We start from the raw sequence: 19,217 nt of genomic DNA on the forward strand, positions 1-19,217 counted from the left end.
AGAGATCTACGAAACACACATAAAACTCTGTGAGATGAATTCACAGAACACTAAGTAGTTTCTCAGAAAGCTTCTTTCCAGATTTCATCTGAGGATATTTCCTTTTTCACCATAGCCCTCTAAGGGCTTCCAAATATCACTTTGCCAATTCCACAAGAACTGTCTTAGCGAAAGGCTTCTTGAGGGGAAAGCTGTAACTCTGTGAGATGATTTCACAGAACACAAAGAAGTTTCTCAGAAAGCTTCTTTCTCTTTGTTATCGGAGGATATTTCCTTTGGCCCAATGATCTTCAAAGGGATCCGAAATATCTGTTCTCAGATTCCACAGAAAGAAGGCTAGCAAAGAGATCCACGAAATACAGATGTAACTCTGTGAGATGAATTAACAGAACACTAAGCAGTTTCTCAGAAAGCTTCTTTCCAGATTTCATCTGAGGATATTTCCTTTTTCACCATAGCCCTCTATGGGCTTCCAAATATCACTTTGTCAATTCCACAAAAACTGTCTTAGCGAAAGGCTTCTTGAGGGGAAAGCTGTAACTCTGTGAGATGATTTCACAGAACACAAGGAAGTTTCTTAGAAATCTTCTTTCTCTTTGTTATCGGAGGATATTTCCTTTGGCCCTATAGTCTTCAAAGGGATCCGAAATATCTGTTCTCAGATTCCACAGAAAGAAGGCTAGCAAAGATCCACGAAATACAGATGTAACACTGTGAGATGAATTCACAGAACACTAAGCAGTTTCTCAGAAAGCTTCTTTCCAGATTTCATCTGAGGATATTTCCTTTTTCACCATAGCCCTCTATGGGCTTCCAAATATCACTTTGCCAATTCCACAACAACTGTCTTAGCGAAAGGCTTCTTGAGGGGAAAGCTATAACTCTGTGAGATTATTTCACAGAACACAAAGAAGTTTCTCAGAAAGCTTCTTTCTCTTTGTTATCGGAGGATATTTCCTTTGGCCCTATAGTCTTCAAAGGGATCCGAAATATCTGTTCTCAGATTCCACAGAAATAAGGCTAGCAAGGAGATCTACGAAACACAGATGTAAATCTGTGAGATGAATTCACAGAACACTAAGCAGTTTCTCAGAAAGTTTCTTTCCAGATTTCATCTGAGGATAATTCCTTTTTCACCATAGCCCTCTATGGGCTCCCAAATATCACTTTGCCAATTCCACAAGAACTGTCTTAGCGAAAGGCTTCTTGAGGGGAAAGCTGTAACTCTGTGAGATGATTTCACCGAACACAAAGAACTTTCTCAGAAAGCTTCTTTCTCTTTGTTATCGGAGGATATTTCCTTTGGCCCTATATTCTTCAAAGGGATCCGAAATATCTGTTCTCAGATTCCACAGACATTAGGCTAGCAAAGAGATCTACGAAACACAGATGTAACTCTTTGAGATGAATTCACAGAACAATAAGCAGTTTCTCAGAAAGCTTCTTTCCAGATTTCATCTGAGGATATTTCCTTTTTCACCATAGCCCTCTAAGGGCTTCCAAATATCACTTTGCCAATTCCACAAGAACTGTCTTAGCGAAAGGCTTCTTGAGGGGAAAGCTGTAACTCTGTGAGATGATTTCACCGAACACAAAGAAGTTTCTCAGAAAGCTTCTTTCTCTTTGTTATCGGAGGATATTTCCTTTGGCCCTATAGTCTTCAAAGGGATCCGAAATATCTGTTCTCAGATTCCACAGAAAGAAGGCTAGAAAAGAGATCTACGAAACACAGTTGTAACTCTGTGAGATGAACTCACAGAACACTAAGCAGTTTCTCAGAAAGCTTCTTTCCAGATTTCATCTGAGGATATTTCCTTTTTCACCATAGCCCTCTATGGGCTTCCAAATATCACTTTGCCAATTCCACAAGAACTGTCTTAGCAAAAGGCTTCTTGAGGGGAAAGCTGTAACTCTGTGAGATGATTTCACAGAACACAAAGAAGTTTCTCGGAAAGCTTCTTTCTCTTTGTTATCGGAGGATATTTCTTTTGGCCCTATAGTCTTCAAAGGGATCCGAAATATCTCTACTCAGATTCCACAGAAAGAAGGCTAGCAAAGAGATCTACGAAACACAGATGTAACTGTGTGAGATGAATTCACAGAACACTAAGGAGTTTCTCAGAAAGCTTCTTTCCAGATTTCATCTGAGGATATTTCCTTTTTCACCATAGCCCTCTATGGGCTTCCAAATATCACTTTGCCAATTCCACAAGAACTGTCTTAGCGAAAGGCTTCTTGAGGGGAAACCTGTAACTCTGTGAGATGATTTCACAGAACACAAAGGAGTTTCTCAGAAAGCTTCTTTCTCTTTGTTATCGGTGGATATTTCCTTTGGCCCTATAGTCTTCAAAGGGATCCGAAATATCTGTTCTCAGATTCCACAGAAATAAGGCTAGCAAAGAGATCCACGATATCCGATGTAACTCTGTGAGTGGAAGTCACACATCACAGAGCAGTTTCTCAGAAAGCTTCTTTCCAGATTTCATCTGAGGATATTTCCTTTTCACCATAGCCCTCTATGGGCTTCCAAATATCATTTTGCCAATTCCACCAGAACTGTCTTAGCGAAAGGCTTCTTGAGGGGAAAGCTGTAACTCTGTGAGATGATTTCACAGAACACAAAGGAGTTTCTCAGAAAGCTTCTTTCTCTTTGTTATCGGAGGATATTTCCTTTTGCCCTATAGTCTTCAAAGGGATCCGAAATATCTGCTCTCAGATTCCACAGAAAGAAGGCTAGCAAAGAGATCCACGAAATACAGATGTAACTCTGTGAGATGAACTCACAGAACACTAAGCAGTTTCTCAGAAAGCTTCTTTCCAGATTTCATCTGAGGATATTTCCTTTTTCACCATAGCCCTCTATGGGCTCCCAAATATCACTTTGCCAATTCCACAAGAACTGTCTTAGCGAAAGGCTTCTTGAGGGGAAAGCTGTAACTCTGTGAGATGATTTCACCGAACACAAAGAAGTTTCTCAGAAAGCTTCTTTCTCTTTGTTATCGGAGGATATTTCCTTTTGCCCTATAGTCTTCAAAGGGATCCGAAATATCTGCTCTCAGATTCCACAGAAATAAGGCTAGCAAAGAGATCTACGAAACACAGATGTAACTCTGTGAGATGAATTCACAGAACAATAAGCAGTTTCTCAGAAAGCTTCTTTCCAGATTTCATCTGAGGATATATCCTTTTTCACCATAGCCCTCTATGGGCTTCCAAATATCACTTTGCCAATTCCACAAGAACTGTCTTAGCGAAAGGCTTCTTGAGGGGAAAGCTGTAACTCTGTGAGATGATTTCACCGAACACAAAGAAGTTTCTCGGAAAGCTTCTTTCTCTTTGTTATCGGAGGATATTTCCTTTGGCCCAATGGTCTTCAAAGGGATCCGAAATATCTGTTCTCAGATTCCACAGAAAGAAGGCTAGCAAAGAGATCCACGAAATACAGATGTAACTCTGTGAGATGAATTAACAGAACACTAAGCAGTTTCTCAGAAAGCTTCTTTCCAGATTTCATCTGAGGATATTTCCTTTTTCACCATAGCCCTCTATGGGCTTCCAAATATCACTTTGCCAATTCCACAAGAACTGTCTTAGCGAAAGGCTTCTTGAGGGGAAAGCTGTAACTCTGTGAGATGATTTCACAGAACACAAAGAAGATTCTCAGAAAGCTTCTTTCTCTTTGTTATCGGAAGATATTTCCTTTGGCCCTACAGTCTTCAAAGGGATCCGAAATATCTGTTCTCAGATTCCACAGAAAGAAGGTTAGCAAAGAGATCCACGAAATACAGATGTAACTCTGTGAGAAGAATACACAGAACACTAAGCAGTTTCTCAGAAAGCTTCTTTCCAGATTTCATCTGAGGATATTTCCTTTTTCGCCATAGCCCTCTATGGGCTTCCAAATATCACTTTGCCAATTCCAAAAGAACTGTCTTAGCGAAAGGCTTCTTGAGGGGAAAGCTGTAACTCTGTGAGATGATTTCACAGAACACAAAGAAGTTTCTCAGAAAGCTTCTTTCTCTTTGTTATCGGAGGATATTTCCTTTGGCCCTATAGTCTTCAAAGGGATCCGAAATATCTGTTCTCAGATTCCACAGAAATAAGGCAAGCAAGGAGATCTACGAAACACAGATGTAACTCTGTGAGATGAATTCACAGAACACTAAGCACTTTCTCAGAAAGTTTCTTTCCAGATTTCATCTGAGGATAATTCCTTTTTCACCATAGACCTCTATGGGCTTCCAAATATCACTTTGCCAATTCCACAAGAACTGTCTTAGCGAAAGGCTTCTTGAGGGGAAAGCTGTAACTCTGTGAGATGATTTCACAGAACACAAAGAAGTTTCTCAGAAAGCTTCTTTCTCTTTGTTATCGGAGGATATTTCCTTTGGCCTTATGGTCTTCAAAGGGATCCGAAATATCTGTTCTCAGATTCCACAGAAGTAAGGCTAGCAAAGAGATCCACGATATCCGATGTAACTCTGTGAGTGGAAGTCACACATCACAGAGCAGTTTCTCAGAAAGCTTCTTTCCAGATTTCATCTGAGGATATTTCCTTTTCACCATAGCCCTCTATGGGCTTCCAAATATCATTTTGCCAATTCCACCAGAACTGTCTTAGCGAAAGGCTTCTTTAGGGGAAAGCTGTAACTCTGTGAGATGATTTCACAGAACACAAAGGAGTTTCTCAGAAAGCTTCTTTCTCTTTGTTATCGGAGGATATTTCCTTTGGCCCTATAGTCTTCAAAGGGATCCGAAATATCTGTTCTCAGATTCCACAGAAAGAAGGCTAGCAAAGAGATCCACGAAATACAGATGTAACTCTGTGAGATGAACTCACAGAACACTAAGCAGTTTCTCAGAAAGCTTCTTTCCAGATTTCATCTGAGGATATTTCCTTTTTCACCATAGCCCTCTATGGGCTTCCAAATATCACTTTGCGAATCCCAGAAGAACTGTCTTAGCGAAAGTTTTCTTGAGGAGAAAGCTGTAACTCTGTGAGATGATTTCACAGAACACAAAGAAGTTTCTCAGAAAGCTTCTCTCTCTTTGTTATCGGAGGATATTTCCTTTGGCCCTTTAGTCTTCAAAGGGATCCGAAATATCTGTTCTCAGATTCCACAGCAATAAGGCTAGCAAGGAGATCTATGAAACACACATGTAACTCTGTGAGATGAATTCACAGAACACTAGGCAGTTTCTCAGAAAGTTTCTTTCCAGATTTCATCTGAGGATATTTCCTTTTTCACCATAGCCCTCTATGGGCTTCCAAATATCACTTTGCCAATTCCACAAGAACTGTCTTAGCGAAAGGCTTCTTGAGGGGAAAGCTGTAACTCTGTGAGATGATTTCACCGAACACAAAGAAGTTTCTCAGAAAGCTTCTTTCTCTTTGTTATCGGAGGATATTTCCTTTTGCCCTATAGTCTTCAAAGGGATCCGAAATATCTGCTCTCAGATTCCACAGAAATAAGGCTAGCAAAGTGATCTACGAAACACAGATGTAACTCTGTGAGATGAATTCACAGAACAATAAGCAGTTTCTCAAAAAGCTTCTTTCCAGATTTCATCTGAGGATATTTCCTTTTTCACCATAGCCCTCTATGGGCTTCCAAATATCACTTTGCCAATTCCACAAGAACTGTCTTAGCGAAAGGCTTCTTGAGGGGAAAGCTGTAACTCTGTGAGATGATTTCACCGAACACAAAGAAGTTTCTCGGAAAGCTTCTTTCTCTTTGTTATCGGAGGATATTTCCTTTGGCCCAATGGTCTTCAAAGGGATCCGAAATATCTGTTCTCAGATTCCACAGAAAGAAGGCTAGCAAAGAGATCCACGAAATACAGATGTAACTCTGTGAGATGAATTAACAGAACACTAAGCAGTTTCTCAGAAAGCTTCTTTCCAGATTTCATCTGAGGATATTTCCTTTTTCACCATAGCCCTCTATGGGCTTCCAAATATCACTTTGCCAATTCCACAAGAACTGTCTTAGCGAAAGGCTTCTTGAGGGGAAAGCTGTAACTCTGTGAGATGATTTCACAGAACACAAAGAAGTTTCTCAGAAAGCTTCTTTCTCTTTGTTATCGGAGGATATTTCCTTTGACCCTCTGGTCTTCAAAGGGATCCGAAATATCTGTTCTCAGATTCCACAAAAAGAAGGCTAGCAAAGAGATCTACGAAACACACATAAAACTCTGTGAGATGAATTCACAGAACACTAAGTAGTTTCTCAGAAAGCTTCTTTCCAGATTTCATCTGAGGATATTTCCTTTTTCACCATAGCCCTCTAAGGGCTTCCAAATATCACTTTGCCAATTCCACAAGAACTGTCTTAGCGAAAGGCTTCTTGAGGGGAAAGCTGTAACTCTGTGAGATGATTTCACAGAACACAAAGAAGTTTCTCAGAAAGCTTCTTTCTCTTTGTTATCGGAGGATATTTCCTTTGGCCCAATGGTCTTCAAAGGGATCCGAAATATCTGTTCTCAGATTCCACAGAAAGAAGGCTAGCAAAGAGATCCACGAAATACAGATGTAACTCTGTGAGATGAATTAACAGAACACTAAGCAGTTTCTCAGAAAGCTTCTTTCCAGATTTCATCTGAGGATATTTCCTTTTTCACCATAGCCCTCTATGGGCTTCCAAATATCACTTTGTCAATTCCACAAAAACTGTCTTAGCGAAAGGCTTCTTGAGGGGAAAGCTGTAACTCTGTGAGATGATTTCACAGAACACAAGGAAGTTTCTTAGAAATCTTCTTTCTCTTTGTTATCGGAGGATATTTCCTTTGGCCCTATAGTCTTCAAAGGGATCCGAAATATCTGTTCTCAGATTCCACAGAAAGAAGGCTAGCAAAGATCCACGAAATACAGATGTAACACTGTGAGATGAATTCACAGAACACTAAGCAGTTTCTCAGAAAGCTTCTTTCCAGATTTCATCTGAGGATATTTCCTTTTTCACCATAGCCCTCTATGGGGTTCCAAATATCACTTTGCCAATTCCACAAGAACTGTCTTAGCGAAAGGCTTCTTGAGGGGAAAGCTGTAACTCTGTGAGATGATTTCACAGAACACAAAGAAGTTTCTCAGAAAGCTTCTTTCTCTTTGTTATCGGAGGATATTTCCTTTGGCCCTATAGTCTTCAAAGGGATCCGAAATAGCTGTTCTCAGATTCCACAGAAAGAAGGCTAGCAAAGAGATCTACTAAACACAGATGTAACTCTGTGAGATGAATTCACAGAACACTAAGCAGTTTCTCAGAAAGCTTCTTTCCAGATTTCATCTGAGGATATTTCCTTTTTCACCATAGCCCTCTATGGGCTTCCAAATATCACTTTGCCAATTCCACAAGAACTGTCTTAGCGAAAGGCTTCTTGAGGGGAAAGCTGTAACTCTGTGAGATGATTTCACAGAACACAAAGAAGATTCTCAGAAAGCTTCTTTCTCTTTGTTATCGGAGGATATTTCCTTTGGCCCTATATTCTTCAAAGGGATCCGAAATATCTGTTCTCAGATTCCACAGAAATAAGGCTAGCAAAGAGATCTACGAAACACAGTTGTAACTCTGTGAGATGAATTCAGAGAACACTAAGCAGTTTCTCAGAAAGCTTCTTTCCAGATTTCATCTGAGGATATTTCCTTTTTCACCATAGCCCTCAAAGGGCTTCCAAATATCACTATGCCCATTCCACAAGAACTGTCTTAGCGAAAGGATTCTTGAGGGGAAAGCTGTAACTCTGTGAGATGATTTCTCAGAACACAAAGAAGTTTCTCAGAAAGCTTCTTTCTCTTTGTTATCGGAGGATATTTCCTTTGGCCCTATAGTGTTCAAAGGGATCCGAAATATCTGTTCTCAGATTCCACAGAAATAAGGCTAGCAAAGAGATCTACGAAACACAAATATAACTCTGTGAGATGAATTCACAGATCACTAAGCAGTTTCTCAGAAAGATTCTTTCCAGATTTCATCTGAGTATATTTCCTTTTCCACCATAGCCCTCTAAGGGCTTCCAAATATCACTTTGCCAATTCCACAAGAACTGTCTTAGCGAAAGGCTTCTTGAGGGGAAAGCTGTAACTCTGTGAGATGATTTCACAGAACACAAAGAAGATTCTCAGAAAGCTTCTTTCTCTTTGTTATCGGAAGATATTTCCTTTGGCCCTATAGTCTTCAAAGGGATCCGAAATATCTGTTCTCAGATTCCACAGAAAGAAGGTTAGCAAAGAGATCCACGAAATACAGATGTAACTCTGTGAGATGAATTCACAGAACACTAAGCAGTTTCTCAGAAAGCTTCTTTCTGATTTCATCTGAGGATATTTCCTTTTTCGCCATAGCCCTCTATGGGCTTCCAAATATCACTTTGCCAATTCCACAAGAACTGTCTTAGCGAAAGGCTTCTTGAGGGGAAAGCTGTAACTCTGTGAGATGATTTCACAGAACACAAAGAAGTTTCTCAGAAAGCTTCTTTCTCTTTGTTATCGGAGGATATTTCCTTTGGCCCTATAGTCTTCAAAGGGATCCGAAATATCTGTTCTCAGATTCCACAGAAATAAGGCTAGCAAGGAGATCTACGAAACACAGATGTAACTCTGTGAGATGAATTCACAGAACACTAAGCAGTTTCTCAGAAAGTTTCTTTCCAGATTTCATCTGAGGATAATTCCTTTTTCACCATAGCCCTCTGTGGGCTCCCAAATATCACTTTGCCAATTCCACAAGAACTGTCTTAGCGAAAGGATTCTTGAGGGGAAAGCTGTAACTCTGTGAGATGATTTCACCGAACACAAAGAAGTTTCTCAGAAAGCTTCTTTCTCTTTGTTATCGGAGGATATTTCCTTTGGCCCTATAGTCTTCAAAGGGATCCGAAATATCTGTTCTCAGATTCCACAGACATAAGGCTAGCAAAGAGATCTACGAAACACAGATGTAACTCCGTGAGATGAATTCACAGAGCAATAAGCAGTTTCTCAGAAAGCTTCTTTCTAGATTTCATCTGAGGATATTTCCTTTTTCACCATAGCCCTCTAGGGGTTCCAAATATCACTTGGCCAATTCCACAAGAACTGTCTTAGCGAAAGGATTCTTGAGGGGAAAGCTGTAACTCTGTGAGATGATTTCACAGAACACAAAGAAGTTTCTCAGAAAGCTTCTTTCTCATTGTTATCGGAGGATATTTCCTTTGGCCTTATGGTCTTCAAAGGGATCCGAAATATCTGTTCTCAGATTCCACAGAAAGAAGGCTAGCAAAGAGATCTACGAAACACACATAAAACTCTGTGAGATGAATTCACGGAACACTAAGCAGTTTCTCAGAAAGCTTCTTTCCAGATTTCATCTGAGGATATTTCCTTTTTCACCATAGCCCTCTAAGGGCTTCCAAATATCACTTTGCCAATTCCACAAGAACTGTCTTAGCGAAAGGCTTCTTGAGGGGAAAGCTGTAACTCTGTGAGATGATTTCACAGAACACAAAGAAGTTTCTCAGAAAGCTTCTTTCTCTTTGTTATCGGAGGATATTTCCTTTGGCCCTATGGTCTTCATAGGGATCCGAAATATCTGTTCTCAGATTCCACAGAAAGAAGGCTAGCAAAGAGATCCAGAAATACAGATGTAACTCTGTGAGATGAATTAACAGAACACTAAGCAATTTCTAGAAAGCTTCTTTCCAGATATCATCTGAGGATATTTCCTTTTTCACCATAGCCCTCTATGGGCTTCCAAATATCACTTTGCCAATTCCACAGGAACTGTCTTATCGAAAGGCTTCTTGAGGGGAAAGCTGTAACTCTGTGAGATGATTTCACAGAACACAAAGAAGTTTCTCAGAAAGCTTCTTTCTCTTTGTCATCGGAGGATATTTCCTTTGGCCCTATAGTCTTCAAAGGGATCCGAAATATCTGTTCTCAGATTCCACAGAAATAAGGCTAGCCAAGAGATCCACGAAATACAGATGTAACTCTGTGAGATGAATTCACAGAACACTAAGCAGTTTCTCAGAAAGCTTCTTTCCAGATTTCATCTGAGGATATTTCCTTTTTCACCATAGCCCTCTAGGGGTTCCAAATATCACTTGGCCAATTCCACAAGAACTGTCTTAGCGAAAGGATTCTTGAGGGGAAAGCTGTAACTCTGTGAGATGATTTCACAGAACACAAAGAAGTTTCTCAGAAAGCTTCTTTCTCATTGTTATCGGAGGATATTTCCTTTGGCCTTATGGTCTTCAAAGGGATCCGAAATATCTGTTCTCAGATTCCACAGAAAGAAGGCTAGCAAAGAGATCTACGAAACACACATAAAACTCTGTGAGATGAATTCACGGAACACTAAGCAGTTTCTCAGAAAGCTTCTTTCCAGATTTCATCTGAGGATATTTCCTTTTTCACCATAGCCCTCTAAGGGCTTCCAAATATCACTTTGCCAATTCCACAAGAACTGTCTTAGCGAAAGGCTTCTTGAGGGGAAAGCTGTAACTCTGTGAGATGATTTCACAGAACACAAAGAAGTTTCTCAGAAAGCTTCTTTCTCTTTGTTATCGGAGGATATTTCCTTTGGCCCTATGGTCTTCATAGGGATCCGAAATATCTGTTCTCAGATTCCACAGAAAGAAGGCTAGCAAAGAGATCCAGAAATACAGATGTAACTCTGTGAGATGAATTAACAGAACACTAAGCAATTTCTAGAAAGCTTCTTTCCAGATATCATCTGAGGATATTTCCTTTTTCACCATAGCCCTCTATGGGCTTCCAAATATCACTTTGCCAATTCCACAGGAACTGTCTTATCGAAAGGCTTCTTGAGGGGAAAGCTGTAACTCTGTGAGATGATTTCACAGAACACAAAGAAGTTTCTCAGAAAGCTTCTTTCTCTTTGTCATCGGAGGATATTTCCTTTGGCCCTATAGTCTTCAAAGGGATCCGAAATATCTGTTCTCAGATTCCACAGAAATAAGGCTAGCCAAGAGATCCACGAAATACAGATGTAACTCTGTGAGATGAATTCACAGAACACTAAGCAGTTTCTCAGAAAGCTTCTTTCCAGATTTCATCTGAGGATATTTCCTTTTTCACCATAGCCCGCTAAGGGCTTCCAAATATCACTTTGCCAATTCCACAAGAACTGTCTTAGTGAAAGGCTTCTTGAGGGGAAGGCTGTAACTCTGTGAGATGATTTCACAGAACACAAAGAAGTTTCTCAGAAAGCTTCTTTCTCTTTGTTATCGGAGGATATTTCCTTTGGCCCTAAGGTCTTCAAAGGGATCCGAAATATCTGTTCTCAGATTCCACAGAAAGAAGGCTAGCAAAGAGATCTACGAAACACACATATAACTCTGTGAGATGAATTCACAGAACACTAAGCAGTTTCTCAGAAAGCTTCTTTCCAGATTTCATCTGAGGATATTTCCTTTTTCACCATAGCCCTCTATGGGCTTCCAAATATCACTTTGCCAATTCCACAAGAACTGTCTTAGCGAAAGGCTTCTTGAGGGGAAAGCTGTAACTCTGTGAGATGATTTCTCAGAACACAAAGAAGATTCTCAGAAAGCTTCTTTCTCTTTGTTATCGGAAGAGATTTCCTTTGGCCCTATAGTCTTCAAACGGATCCGAAATATCTGTTTCAGATTCCACAGAAATAAGGCTAGCAAAGGGAACTACGAAACACACATATAACTCTGAGAGATGAATTCACAGATCACTAAGCAGTTTCTCAGAAAGCTTCTTTCCAGATTTCATCTGAGGATATTTCCTTTTTCACCATAGCCCTCTATGGGCTTCCAAATATCACTTTGCCAATTCCACAAGAACTGTCTTAGCGAAAGGCTTCTTGAGGGGAAAGCTGTAACTCTGTGAGATGATTTCACAGAACACAAAGAAGATTCTCAGAAAGCTTCTTTCTCTTTGTTATCGGAAGATATTTCCTTTGGCCCTATAGTCTTCAAACGGATCCGAAATATCTGTTCTCAGATTCCACAGAAAGAAGGTTAGCAAAGAGATCCACGAAATACAGATGTAACTCTGTGAGATGAATTCACAGAACACTAAGCAGTTTCTCAGAAAGCTTCTTTCCAGATTTCATCTGAGGATATTTCCTTTTTCTCCATAGCCCTCTAAGGGCTTCCAAATATCACTTTGCCAATTCCACAAGAACTGTCTTAGCGAAAGGCTTCTTGTGGGGAAAGCTATAACTCTGTGAGATGATTTCACAGAACACAAAGAAGTTTCTCAGAAAGCTTCTTTCTCTTTGTTATCGGAGGATATTTCCTTTGGCCCTATAGTCTTCAAAGGGATCCGAAATATCTGTTCTCAGATTCCACAGAAATAAGGCTAGCAAGGAGATCTACGAAACACAGATGTAAATCTGTGAGATGAATTCACAGAACACTAAGCAGTTTCTCAGAAAGTTTCTTTCCAAATTTCATCTGAGGATAATTCCTTTTTCACCATAGCCCTCTATGGCCTCCCAAATATCACTTTGCAATTCCACAAGAACTGTCTTAGCGAAAGGCTTCTTGAGGGGAAAGCTGTGACTCTGTGAGATGATTTCACCGAACACAAAGAAGTTTCTCAGAAAGCTTCTTTCTCTTTGTTATCGGAGGATATTTCCTTTGGCCCTACAGTCTTCAAAGGGATCCGAAATATCTGTTCTCAGATTCCACAGACATAAGGCTAGCAAAGAGATCTACGAAACACAGATGTAACTCTGTGAGATGAATTCACAGAACAATAAGCAGTTTCTCAGAAAGCTTCTTTCCAGATTTCATCTGAGGATATTTCCTTTTTCACCATAGCCCTCTAAGGGCTTCCAAATATCACTTTGCCAATTCCACAAGAACTGTCTTAGCGAAAGGCTTCTTGAGGGGAAAGCTGTAACTCTGTGAGATGATTTCACCGAACACAAAGAAGTTTCTCAGAAAGCTTCTTTCTCTTTGTTATCGGAGGATATTTCCTTTGGCCCTATAGTCTTCAAAGGGATCCGAAATATCTGTTCTCAGATTCCACAGAAAGAAGGCTAGAAAAGAGATCTACGAAACACAGTTGTAACTCTGTGAGATGAACTCACAGAACACTAAGCAGTTTCTCAGAAAGCTTCTTTCCAGATTTCATCTGAGGATATTTCCTTTTTCACCATAGCCCTCTATGGGCTTCCAAATATCACTTTGCCAATTCCACAAGAACTGTCTTAGCAAAAGGCTTCTTGAGGGGAAAGCTGTAACTCTGTGAGATGATTTCACAGAACACAAAGAAGTTTCTCGGAAAGCTTCTTTCTCTTTGTTATCGGAGGATATTTCTTTTGGCCCTATAGTCTTCAAAGGGATCCGAAATATCTCTACTCAGATTCCACAGAAAGAAGGCTAGCAAAGAGATCTACGAAACACAGATGTAACTGTGTGAGATGAATTCACAGAACACTAAGGAGTTTCTCAGAAAGCTTCTTTCCAGATTTCATCTGAGGATATTTCCTTTTTCACCATAGCCCTCTATGGGCTTCCAAATATCACTTTGCCAATTCCACAAGAACTGTCTTAGCGAAAGGCTTCTTGAGGGGAAACCTGTAACTCTGTGAGATGATTTCACAGAACACAAAGGAGTTTCTCAGAAAGCTTCTTTCTCTTTGTTATCGGTGGATATTTCCTTTGGCCCTATAGTCTTCAAAGGGATCCGAAATATCTGTTCTCAGATTCCACAGAAATAAGGCTAGCAAAGAGATCCACGATATCCGATGTAACTCTGTGAGTGGAAGTCACACATCACAGAGCAGTTTCTCAGAAAGCTTCTTTCCAGATTTCATCTGAGGATATTTCCTTTTCACCATAGCCCTCTATGGGCTTCCAAATATCATTTTGCCAATTCCACCAGAACTGTCTTAGCGAAAGGCTTCTTGAGGGGAAAGCTGTAACTCTGTGAGATGATTTCACAGAACACAAAGGAGTTTCTCAGAAAGCTTCTTTCTCTTTGTTATCGGAGGATATTTCCTTTTGCCCTATAGTCTTCAAAGGGATCCGAAATATCTGCTCTCAGATTCCACAGAAAGAAGGCTAGCAAAGAGATCCACGAAATACAGATGTAACTCTGTGAGATGAACTCACAGAACACTAAGCAGTTTCTCAGAAAGCTTCTTTCCAGATTTCATCTGAGGATATTTCCTTTTTCACCATAGCCCTCTATGGGCTCCCAAATATCACTTTGCCAATTCCACAAGAACTGTCTTAGCGAAAGGCTTCTTGAGGGGAAAGCTGTAACTCTGTGAGATGATTTCACCGAACACAAAGAAGTTTCTCAGAAAGCTTCTTTCTCTTTGTTATCGGAGGATATTTCCTTTTGCCCTATAGTCTTCAAAGGGATCCGAAATATCTGCTCTCAGATTCCACAGAAATAAGGCTAGCAAAGAGATCTACGAAACACAGATGTAACTCTGTGAGATGAATTCACAGAACAATAAGCAGTTTCTCAGAAAGCTTCTTTCCAGATTTCATCTGAGGATATATCCTTTTTCACCATAGCCCTCTATGGGCTTCCAAATATCACTTTGCCAATTCCACAAGAACTGTCTTAGCGAAAGGCTTCTTGAGGGGAAAGCTGTAACTCTGTGAGATGATTTCACCGAACACAAAGAAGTTTCTCGGAAAGCTTCTTTCTCTTTGTTATCGGAGGATATTTCCTTTGGCCCAATGGTCTTCAAAGGGATCCGAAATATCTGTTCTCAGATTCCACAGAAAGAAGGCTAGCAAAGAGATCCACGAAATACAGATGTAACTCTGTGAGATGAATTAACAGAACACTAAGCAGTTTCTCAGAAAGCTTCTTTCCAGATTTCATCTGAGGATATTTCCTTTTTCACCATAGCCCTCTATGGGCTTCCAAATATCACTTTGCCAATTCCACAAGAACTGTCTTAGCGAAAGGCTTCTTGAGGGGAAAGCTGTAACTCTGTGAGATGATTTCACAGAACACAAAGAAGATTCTCAGAAAGCTTCTTTCTCTTTGTTATCGGAAGATATTTCCTTTGGCCCTACAGTCTTCAAAGGGATCCGAAATATCTGTTCTCAGATTCCACAGAAAGAAGGTTAGCAAAGAGATCCACGAAATACAGATGTAACTCTGTGAGAAGAATACACAGAACACTAAGCAGTTTCTCAGAAAGCTTCTTTCCAGATTTCATCTGAGGATATTTCCTTTTTCGCCATAGCCCTCTATGGGCTTCCAAATATCACTTTGCCAATTCCAAAAGAACTGTCTTAGCGAAAGGCTTCTTGAGGGGAAAGCTGTAACTCTGTGAGATGATTTCACAGAACACAAAGAAGTTTCTCAGAAAGCTTCTTTCTCTTTGTTATCGGAGGATATTTCCTTTGGCCCTATAGTCTTCAAAGGGATCCGAAATATCTGTTCTCAGATTCCACAGAAATAAGGCAAGCAAGGAGATCTACGAAACACAGATGTAACTCTGTGAGATGAATTCACAGAACACTAAGCACTTTCTCAGAAAGTTTCTTTCCAGATTTCATCTGAGGATAATTCCTTTTTCACCATAGACCTCTATGGGCTTCCAAATATCACTTTGCCAATTCCACAAGAACTGTCTTAGCGAAAGGCTTCTTGAGGGGAAAGCTGTAACTCTGTGAGATGATTTCACAGAACACAAAGAAGTTTCTCAGAAAGCTTCTTTCTCTTTGTTATCGGAGGATATTTCCTTTGGCCTTATGGTCTTCAAAGGGATCCGAAATATCTGTTCTCAGATTCCACAGAAGTAAGGCTAGCAAAGAGATCCACGATATCCGATGTAACTCTGTGAGTGGAAGTCACACATCACAGAGCAGTTTCTCAGAAAGCTTCTTTCCAGATTTCATCTGAGGATATTTCCTTTTCACCATAGCCCTCTATGGGCTTCCAAATATCATTTTGCCAATTCCACCAGAACTGTCTTAGCGAAAGGCTTCTTTAGGGGAAAGCTGTAACTCTGTGAGATGATTTCACAGAACACAAAGGAGTTTCTCAGAAAGCTTCTTTCTCTTTGTTATCGGAGGATATTTCCTTTGGCCCTATAGTCTTCAAAGGGATCCGAAATATCTGTTCTCAGATTCCACAGAAAGAAGGCTAGCAAAGAGATCCACGAAATACAGATGTAACTCTGTGAGATGAACTCACAGAACACTAAGCAGTTTCTCAGAAAGCTTCTTTCCAGATTTCATCTGAGGATATTTCCTTTTTCACCATAGCCCTCTATGGGCTTCCAAATATCACTTTGCGAATCCCAGAAGAACTGTCTTAGCGAAAGTTTTCTTGAGGAGAAAGCTGTAACTCTGTGAGATGATTTCACAGAACACAAAGAAGTTTCTCAGAAAGCTTCTTTCTCTTTGTTATCGGAGGATATTTCCTTTGGCCCTTTAGTCTTCAAAGGGATCCGAAATATCTGTTCTCAGATTCCACAGCAATAAGGCTAGCAAGGAGATCTATGAAACACACATGTAACTCTGTGAGATGAATTCACAGAACACTAGGCAGTTTCTCAGAAAGTTTCTTTCCAGATTTCATCTGAGGATATTTCCTTTTTCACCATAGCCCTCTATGGGCTTCCAAATATCACTTTGCCAATTCCACAAGAACTGTCTTAGCGAAAGGCTTCTTGAGGGGAAAGCTGTAACTCTGTGAGATGATTTCACCGAACACAAAGAAGTTTCTCAGAAAGCTTCTTTCTCTTTGTTATCGGAGGATATTTCCTTTTGCCCTATAGTCTTCAAAGGGATCCGAAATATCTGCTCTCAGATTCCACAGAAATAAGGCTAGCAAAGTGATCTACGAAACACAGATGTAACTCTGTGAGATGAATTCACAGAACAATAAGCAGTTTCTCAAAAAGCTTCTTTCCAGATTTCATCTGAGGATATTTCCTTTTTCACCATAGCCCTCTATGGGCTTCCAAATATCACTTTGCCAATTCCACAAGAACTGTCTTAGCGAAAGGCTTCTTGAGGGGAAAGCTGTAACTCTGTGAGATGATTTCACCGAACACAAAGAAGTTTCTCGGAAAGCTTCTTTCTCTTTGTTATCGGAGGATATTTCCTTTGGCCCAATGGTCTTCAAAGGGATCCGAAATATCTGTTCTCAGATTCCACAGAAAGAAGGCTAGCAAAGAGATCCACGAAATACAGATGTAACTCTGTGAGATGAATTAACAGAACACTAAGCAGTTTCTCAGAAAGCTTCTTTCCAGATTTCATCTGAGGATATTTCCTTTTTCACCATAGCCCTCTATGGGCTTCCAAATATCACTTTGCCAATTCCACAAGAACTGTCTTAGCGAAAGGCTTCTTGAGGGGAAAGCTGTAACTCTGTGAGATGATTTCACAGAACACAAAGAAGTTTCTCAGAAAGCTTCTTTCTCTTTGTTATCGGAGGATATTTCCTTTGACCCTCTGGTCTTCAAAGGGATCCGAAATATCTGTTCTCAGATTCCACAAAAAGAAGGCTAGCAAAGAGATCTACGAAACACACATAAAACTCTGTGAGATGAATTCACAGAACACTAAGTAGTTTCTCAGAAAGCTTCTTTCCAGATTTCATCTGAGGATATTTCCTTTTTCACCATAGCCCTCTAAGGGCTTCCAAATATCACTTTGCCAATTCCACAAGAACTGTCTTAGCGAAAGGCTTCTTGAGGGGAAAGCTGTAACTCTGTGAGATGATTTCACAGAACACAAAGAAGTTTCTCAGAAAGCTTCTTTCTCTTTGTTATCGGAGGATATTTCCTTTGGCCCAATGGTCTTCAAAGGGATCCGAAATATCTGTTCTCAGATTCCACAGAAAGAAGGCTAGCAAAGAGATCCACGAAATACAGATGTAACTCTGTGAGATGAATTAACAGAACACTAAGCAGTTTCTCAGAAAGCTTCTTTCCAGATTTCATCTGAGGATATTTCCTTTTTCACCATAGCCCTCTATGGGCTTCCAAATATCACTTTGTCAATTCCACAAAAACTGTCTTAGCGAAAGGCTTCTTGAGGGGAAAGCTGTAACTCTGTGAGATGATTTCACAGAACACAAGGAAGTTTCTTAGAAATCTTCTTTCTCTTTGTTATCGGAGGATATTTCCTTTGGCCCTATAGTCTTCAAAGGGATCCGAAATATCTGTTCTCAGATTCCACAGAAAGAAGGCTAGCAAAGATCCACGAAATACAGATGTAACACTGTGAGATGAATTCATAGAACACTAAGCAGTTTCTCAGAAAGCTTCTTTCCAGATTTCATCTGAGGATATTTCCTTTTTCACCATAGCCCTCTATGGGGTTCCAAATATCACTTTGCCAATTCCACAAGAACTGTCTTAGCGAAAGGCTTCTTGAGGGGAAAGCTGTAACTCTGTGAGATGATTTCACAGAACACAAAGAAGTTTCTCAGAAAGCTTCTTTCTCTTTGTTATCGGAGGATATTTCCTTTGGCCCTATAGTCTTCAAAGGGATCCGAAATAGCTGTTCTCAGATTCCACAGAAAGAAGGCTAGCAAAGAGATCTACTAAACACAGATGTAACTCTGTGAGATGAATTCACAGAACACTAAGCAGTTTCTCAGAAAGCTTCTTTCCAGATTTCATCTGAGGATATTTCCTTTTTCACCATAGACCTCTATGGGCTTCCAAATATCACTTTGCCAATTCCACAAGAACTGTCTTAGCGAAAGGCTTCTTGAGGGGAAAGCTGTAACTCTGTGAGATGATTTCACAGAACACAAAGAAGATTCTCAGAAAGCTTCTTTCTCTTTGTTATCGGAGGATATTTCCTTTGGCCCTATATTCTTCAAAGGGATCCGAAATATCTGTTCTCAGATTCCACAGAAATAAGGCTAGCAAAGAGATCTACGAAACACAGTTGTAACTCTGTGAGATGAATTCAGAGAACACTAAGCAGTTTCTCAGAAAGCTTCTTTCCAGATTTCATCTGAGGATATTTCCTTTTTCACCATAGCCCTCAAAGGGCTTCCAAATATCACTATGCCCATTCCACAAGAACTGTCTTAGCGAAAGGATTCTTGAGGGGAAAGCTGTAACTCTGTGAGATGATTTCTCAGAACACAAAGAAGTTTCTCAGAAAGCTTCTTTCTCTTTGTTATCGGAGGATATTTCCTTTGGCCCTATAGTGTTCAAAGGGATCCGAAATATCTGTTCTCAGATTCCACAGAAATAAGGCTAGCAAAGAGATCTACGAAACACAAATATAACTCTGTG

This window comes from Macaca nemestrina, chromosome 10, assembly GCF_043159975.1.
Source record: "Macaca nemestrina isolate mMacNem1 chromosome 10, mMacNem.hap1, whole genome shotgun sequence".
Lineage (NCBI taxonomy): Eukaryota > Metazoa > Chordata > Mammalia > Primates > Cercopithecidae > Macaca > Macaca nemestrina.